The sequence below is a fragment of the Delphinus delphis genome, chromosome 20, assembly GCF_949987515.2.
Source record: "Delphinus delphis chromosome 20, mDelDel1.2, whole genome shotgun sequence".
NCBI lineage: Eukaryota > Metazoa > Chordata > Mammalia > Artiodactyla > Delphinidae > Delphinus > Delphinus delphis.
The window spans coordinates 52,022,822-52,030,829 of NC_082702.1; the positions used below are offsets into that span (position 1 = coordinate 52,022,822).

The 8,008-nt window shown below is 46.0% G+C and overlaps 1 non-coding gene across 1 annotated transcript; it reads left to right on the forward strand.

Annotated features, from left to right (window-relative positions):
• Nucleotides 1-6,025: 6,025 nt before the first annotated feature.
• On the forward strand, nt 6,026-6,098 carry TRNAV-CAC (transfer RNA valine (anticodon CAC)). Its single transcript has one exon. It is a non-coding gene; the product is annotated as a tRNA-Val (tRNA).
• The last annotated feature ends 1,910 nt before the right edge of the window (nt 6,099-8,008 follow it).

Here is an 8,008-nt window from a genome sequence, read left to right on the forward strand (position 1 = left end):
GATGGTCAGGAGTGATTTACGTCATCATAGTTACCTAAGCCCTGAGACATGAAGTAACGAACTGCTTGGGAAAATGCCTTCGTTCTAAAATATTTCATATGAAGTAGTTTGGCCCCATGCCCACCACCTAAAGAACGATCTTTTGAATTATTGGTACAAAAAAGTAATAAACACAAAGCAATCGCTGGGATACGATGGAGGGTGCCAGAGCTTTAGGTGAAATACCTCTCTTAGTCTCTCAGCAGCAACCACCAGGAGGAAAACTGATACTGAAATAAGCAGCGGAGCTGTGATTGGACATTTGTCATTTTGGGGTCATGTGGGGGGGGGGTCCATGACCCCTTTTTATGGTTAATATTATCTTGATTTCTTCTAGGGAAATTACTTCGTCTGCACTGTACCATCTCGGCTGACTGAAAACCAAAGTCTCCTGCCGTCCCCAAGCCAAGGAGTGGGCCCATGACCCCACTGGCCAATTGGACTCTCCCTCCCCCAGGACTTGGAATCATGAAGGGAATGTGCAAGGACAGGAGAAAACAATCACACCAATAATAACAATAATAATAACAACAGTGGGTTTTTTTCTTTCTAGTGGTGGTGGCCTATCTAGGTTACCATTGCTTCCACCGCCAGCACCACCCACAACCCATGAGCCTCATGTCTGTCCCTGTAGGCCCACCTCTCTCCAGAGCTCCAGACACAGCAACCCAGCTGACAGCTGGACAGCCACAACCTGATGTCCCAAGGGCACTGACATGCTTAAGACTGAACACCTTGCCCTCCCCTCACCCGTAAACCTGCTCGTCTCCCATGTTCCCTGTCTCAGTGCAGGCCACCACTGTTCACCCAGTTTCCCAATGGAGAAACCTGGAAATTATCCTAGGTCCTTCCTTTTTCAGCCCCCATCCATCTGGTCTCCAGGTATGCCAATTCTGCCTGCTAAAGAGCTTCTAAACCCATTCCTCTTTCATGGGCCTCAGTTCTCTGGAAGATGGCAATAGCTTCTCTAGGAAGAGGCCTCCTGCCTCTGGGCCTTTCTCCTCCAACCCATCTTCCATGTTGTAGTGAGGGTGATCTTTCCGAAATCTTCCATCCGGTTATGTCAGGGGCTTGAAATGCTTCAATACTGGGCCCCTTGCTCCTCAGTAAAGCCCAGACTCCTTATCATGATAAACAAGGTCTTGTATCTCTTGGCACTCTGTGCCATGCTTGTCATCTCTCAACACTCCTACCCAAGCACTCTTCTCTAGCTTTACGAAATTCATCACAGATTCCAGGACATTCTTTGCTTTTTTGAGCCTCCAAGCTTTTGCATGTGTCATATTCCTCTGCTTAGAATGCCCTTCACCCTCTTCTCTAACTGGGAAACTCTTCCCTGTGCTCTGCGATGAGGCTCAAACATCCCCTATTGAGGGAAGCCTTCTCTGAGCCTCACAGGCAGAATCTATCACTCCTTCTTCTGACTTCCCATTATTACACCTATACCCCAATTCTACTCTAGCACCTACTTTACCATATTGGATTTATCCTGCAAGTCATGTGTTCATCTGTCCCCTTCGACCAAGACACCACTTCAAAGAGTGGGATGAGTGAATGAGTACATTCTGGTTGGAGATGGGGAAAGGAGATAGTCTTAGGTTTGCTTTATTTCCCAGGCAGAACATGGGAAGCTGGTTTGAAATGGGCCTCTTTACATTTCTGAGAGCGAATAAGACCTAAGCCTGGACCTGCACGCAGCCATTCTGCCACTATGAGGTAAACACTGCCTGGGAATGGAACCCAAACAAAGAAGGAGTTAGTACCTGGAGTGAGACCAAGTTCCCATGGTGACATTTGAGCCCCTAGATGCAGCTGTGCCTGATGTCAGACATAACTCTTGAACTTTTCAGTTGTGTAAGCCATTCCCTCTGTTTGCCTAAGACATTTTGAACGTGGATTTTCCATCTATTGCAAGCAAAAGAATCCTGATATCATTAAAAGATGTTGAAATAATAATACTCCTTGAGAGAAAACCTTTGAAATCCACAGGTCATGCATCAAAATAGAAGTATGGGATCAACTTAAAGAGACAGAATGGCCCTGAAGCTGCAATACTTGACTGCAACCTAATTGAACAGACTTAGAGGGCATACCTTGTGCCTAGGCTCTTAAGTTACTGGACACAGAAAGTGTCCATGAGAAGGAGGGTTGGTCAGACACAGGTGCCTGGACAAAGGAGGGCTGTGGAGCAAGAGTTGGCAGTGGCCATCCAAGCACCATCTGGGTTAATAGGTATCAGAGTTTCCTTAGCAAGATTCCTCATCTAGCGCAGAGGCTCTGAACCTGGGGTCCCCGGGCTGGGCTTCCCGGAACTTAGTGACCCTCCTGAAATTGTATGTGCAGTTTTACATCTTTCAGAGAAGAGTGTCCATTGTTTCAGTCAGACTCTCAGAGGGGTTGATTATGTCAAGTAGGTTAAGATTTGCTAATGTAGCAAGTGAAAGGGTTTCAGGTATCCTGGTAGAGAAACTCTTCTTTAAAACCACCCAAATGCTTTTGTATACTTCAGTCTCATTCTCAGGACACTGCCCTGTGATAATCAGCTTTCCCGTGTGGCTTGCCTCCAGGAAGAGAATGCAGTGAGCAACTGATGGGGGCACCTGGCTCCACCTGAGAGCTGTGTTACTAACTGCAAAGTAAGAAATGCGGACATTGGGAAAGGAGGGAATGCATTCTCCTAGGCAGCCCCAGGTGCAAGGGTAACAGAACCTGGGGATTAATAACTAGTATTTGCTGAGCCTATGTTCCAGATGCTTTCATATGTTACCTTATTTAATCATAGCAAACCAGGGAGAGGGAAATTATTATCCTCATTTTTATACGAGGACACCAAGGTTTATAGAAGTTTAAAAATTTCCTAAGGGTCACACAGCTGCCTTACTTCCAAGACCATGTGTTTTCATGCTGCCAACAATGACCACAAACCACATCCAAGGAACAGTAATCACGTGTTGGTCTGTGTGGTAACTTTGGTGATGGTGCTACTGTCTTGATTCCCCCTTCCACATGTTTCTAGCAGTGGACCCCACCTCCACCGCTGGCCACAGGTCTGTGAACCCAGGCATAGCTGACTGGGATATGTCCCTGGACAGAGAGATTGACTGAGGGATGAAAACATGACCCACCTCAGGACCATCAGAGTTATTCCCTGGATTGTGTAAATGGGGAAAGCTCTTTGCCTCTTGGGTCTTGGAAAAAGAAAAAACTAATCTTCAAGAGGAGAGAGTAAAGTCAATCAGAAACCAGAAGAGATGAGAGATGGACAGCAGGACTCCAGCAGTTCTAGGCCTCCAGGTCCAGTTCTAGAAGTTCTTTTTTGCATTCTGTAAACATCTCTCCTAAAAGCCTGGAGAGATGGAGTCAGTCACTGGAAAGGCAATAACCATAAACTCCATAGCAACCTTTCACCACATTTATTCTTTGCGTCCAAACTCTACGGTCGGTGCTATTCTTTTTACCAAAAGGAGAGAAACAAGGAACAAAGTGGTTAAGCAAATTGCCCAGGGTCACACAGAGGCGAGTGGCAGGGCTCCAACTCAGTCTCCATGTCACACTGCTTTCCTTTAACATGATGGAAGTACGTGCCAATATCTGAGTCCTACCAGTAAAGAAGAGGAAGGTCATGCCTCAGTTTGGGCAGGGAGCTGGAAGTAGCTGAGATACCCGCAATGAGGAAGGTTTGCCCCAGAAGATTGACTCTTCCTCACTTACCTAGAGAACCAATGTATTAGTCAGTAATGTATTCTGCTGTAACAAACTACTCCAAAAATCTCAAGGGCTTACAAAAACAAGGGATACCTCTTACACTCAAGTTCGCAGCTCTGCTCAGCTCTGACCCACATCTTCTCACTCCAGGACCCAGGCTGAAGGAACAGCCTGAATTTGGGATGTGATGATCTGATGGCAGAACACAGGAAGGCAAGAGGCCAAGCCAAACTATGCAAGATTGATGAAGGCTTCTGCTTGGACACTGTCTAGATCATGTCCACTCACATTCCACTAGCCAAAGCAAGTCACATGGCCAAGCCTGTCGATACAGTCCACCCACTGGAATAACTCCAGGAAAAAATACATTCCACTCATTGGCATCATTCCTGGAAGTCACGTGGCAAAGGGTGTGGATGTATAATACCTTCACCAGGAGGAAGAAGATGGTTGAAAACAATAACGCAATCAGTTATACCAAGAAATGAGCGTGTGCGAGAGTAACAGAAGACCTGACAAATCTACCTTTCATCACAGGGAGCCTTCCAGCAGGGCTGATGGGAGGAGACTCAAAGCTCCCAGACTTCTGGGAGTTGAGCAAAGACAGTCTCAGCTGCAGACAGTCCAGATTTCAGTGGCAGAAACAAAGAGTCTTGAGAGCTAAGCTTTTTTTTTTTTCTTTAACATCTTTATTCGAGTATAACTGCTTTACAATGGTGTGTTAGTTTCTGCTTTATGAAAAAGTGAATCAGTTATACATATACATATGTTCCCATATCGCTTTTGACATCTGGAACCCAAACAGAGGGCTCACAAAAGGCCAGAACACAATGGTCCAAGGGATGCCTCATGAATGTGTCATAAGAATAATCATTGTCTCAAGGCATTGGGTTATGAGTAATTTCCCCTTCTGTTTTCTATTGCGTTATTATGCTACTTTCTTAATTGCTCATTTTTATACCCTTGCTGAAATGGAAAACAGCATGGGCAGCAGACGCAACTGCTTTTCAATGTCAAACCTCACAAAGTTGAGGAAGGTTTGCACGTCAGATGACGCACCGGGGCTGAGTAATTTCAATCCTGTGGGACAAATGGTCCTGCCACCGACTGGAATGACTGACAAACAGAAAGGTGGTGATCAGGATAATCTTCTTCCTTAGGTTCTATATGTGTACAAACTAGGCTTCACTTCCAAAACCTACGTTCCAGGAATTTTCGACTTAGATGCCATCTAAGGTTGAAGAAAGAGAATGGCCACCTGTTCTGTATAAGTTGGAGATCATGGATTTCCTTCTGGTCCAAGAAGGGAGATTAAGCAATATGGGCTTACAAATGTCTTACCCAGCACTGAATCAGCCCTGTGGTTTTATAAAAGTTAAATATGAGTTTGAGGGACTTCCCCGGCGGCACAGTGGTGAAGAATCCACCTGCCAGCACAGGGGACATGGGTTTGATCCCTGGTCCGGGAAGATCCCACATGCCACTGAGCAACAAAGCCCATGGGCCACAACTACTGAGCCTGCGCTCTAGAGCCCGTGAGCCACAACTACTGAAGCCCGAGCGCCCAGAGCCCATGCTCTGCGACAAGAGAAGACACCGCAATGAGAAGCCCGTGCACCGCAACGAAGAGAAGACCCCGCTCGCCGCAACTAGAGAAAGCCCGCGTGCAGCAACTAAGACCCGACGCAGCCAAAAATTAAAAAAAAAATTTTTTTAATTATAAAAAAATTGAGTTTGAACCAATGTCAGCCCAATTTGATGTAACTTGCATGGCAACTTCAGCCATGTCCTTCTGAGTTATACAGACCTTTAAACCTTGCCCCTGCTGCTTGACAGCTCTGTGACTGTGGACAACTAATTTAATTTCTCTGTGCCTCAATTTTCTTCTTGAAAAATAGGATAATAATAGCATCTACCTCATTGGAATGTGTTTTTAGGATTAAACACACACACCTAAAGCTCCTAGCACTGTACCCGACATATATCAAGCAAATAACAAACTTTGGTTATAAGTACTAATATAATAGGGACAAAAATAATTGATATATGTGTGTTCATAGCTTTCCCCTTTCTTCTCCTATTGAAGAGAGGCTGGCATTACTTGGTCAACATTTCCTCCTTCTTCCCTTTCTCCACACTCTCCTCTACTCTTGGGTCTTATGCGGGAAATCTGGCTCATCAGTGGGAGAAGAACCAGAGAAATGGGGATGAGAATTTGTAATGGAAAAAAGCTAAACAGAACAAAACCAAAATCAAGCAAACAATTATGAAGAGAGGGACTTCCCTGGTGGTGCAGTGGTTAAGACTCCGTACTCACAATGCAGGGGGCCCGGGTTCAATTCCCGGTCAGGGAACTAGATCCCACATGCATGCCACAACTAACAGTTTGCATGCCACAACTAAGGAGCCCACGTGCCGCAACTAAGGAGCTGGCAAGCTGCAACTAAGACCTGGTGCAACCAAATAAAAACAAGTAAATAAATATTTTTTTAGAAAGAAGAAACAGAGACAGAAAAACAGACAGAGGGAGAGAGGGAGGGACAGAGAGAGAGAGAAGGGAAGAATTGGTCCTGAACAATTAAGTGTATTTGTTAAAATTTTGAAAAGAGTGAAAAATAAGAAATAGGATGAGAGATTTTGGAGCTGTGAGAGAGGTGGTAACTGAGATCCACCAAGGAAAGGGACTGAATTAGTTACCTATTGCTGCATAATTAATTATCCCAAAATTTAGCCACTCAAAACAATAAAGATTTATCATCTCACCGTTACTATGGGTCAGGAATTTGGGAGAGGCTTAGCTGGGCTATTCTAGCTCAAGGTCTCTAGTGAGGGTCCTGTTAAGATATCAGCCAGGGCTAAAGTCCTCTGAAGCCTTGATGGACTGGAAGGCCCTCTTTCGAGATAGCTCACTCATATGGCTGTGGGCGGGAGGCCTCAGTTCCTCGCCTAAAGGGCTCTCCCCAGGGCTGCCTGTGTGTCTTCACAACATGGCAGCTGGCTTCCCCAGAATGAGTGATCAGGGAGAGAGAGCAAGCAGGAAGCCACAAGGCCTTTTATGACCCAGCCTTGGAAATCACTCACCAGCACTTCCACCATAATCCAATCATCAGAAGTCAGTCACTAAATCCAGCTCACACTGTTCCGCTGTTCAGTTACTGGCAAGCCACCTTGAACTAGTGCAGGTTTAGTTTTACGATATTAGTGTGGATCTGCGGGAAGCCCAGCCTCTGCAACTTGGTAGGACTCAACTTCCAAACTCTGCCTCAACTGCAAATCTTGTCACGATACCATTTTGGGTTTGTTAGGGAAGGTACAAAGTAGGTCTTACCCTAGGGTATTGTTCTCAACTAGGGTGATTCTGCCCCTAGGGGACACTTGGTAATGTCTGGAGACATGTTTGGTTGTCTCAAGGTGGTGGAGCATTCCTGGCATCTAGTGGGTGGGGTCCAGGGATGCCGCTCAGTATCCTACAATGCCTAGGACAGCTCCCACAACAAAGAACTCTCTGGTCCGAAACGTCAGTAATACCAAGGTTGGGAACCCTGCTCTAAGACAGACTTGCCTCCTAAGGTGTGGCCTTTCTAGCATCTCAGCTGGATGCCAGCGTAGTCACAAGCCATTAATGATATCTCTCCACTGTGGCAGGACCAAAAATCCAATGATCCCCAGCACTGCTCATCCTCTAGGACCTATATTCTTCTCTCAACCCTATGGCTGCCCTTCTCTGTGAGCCTCAGGTGGTCTTGTTTGCACATGTGTCTCTAGGCCACTAGAGACTAAAAGGGGACCCGCAGAGAGGGGGTCCTCCTGTACAGAGAGCCCTCTTCTGTAACATCCTGCCCCATGGATTCTACTTCTTCACTTGCCCTGAACTCTGATCTCTGCCTCCTTCAGTCAGTGGGACAGCTGTGCTCTGCTCAAATTCTGATTCTTTATGCCACAGCCAGAATATTGTCCCCAGACTGGGTGCTGGATGATTACAGGACTCAACTCTTGAGTTTCCCATCTCTCAGGGATCACGTTATTGCTCTACTTGTCGCCCACTGTCTGACAAAAGTTGCCCCGTGTATTTATAGTTGTTTGTGGGGGGAGGGTTAATCCACACCAGTTACTCCATCATGGCTAGAAACCCAAGTCCAGTGTGTTTACCTCGGCCTTTCTATTTCTACTTGAAGTCTTGTAGAAATTGATGAATCTGAAGAACTATGGTAACACGCCCACACTGTAGGTGTTCCCAACCTGCCACTCACTGAAGATGTTTCTA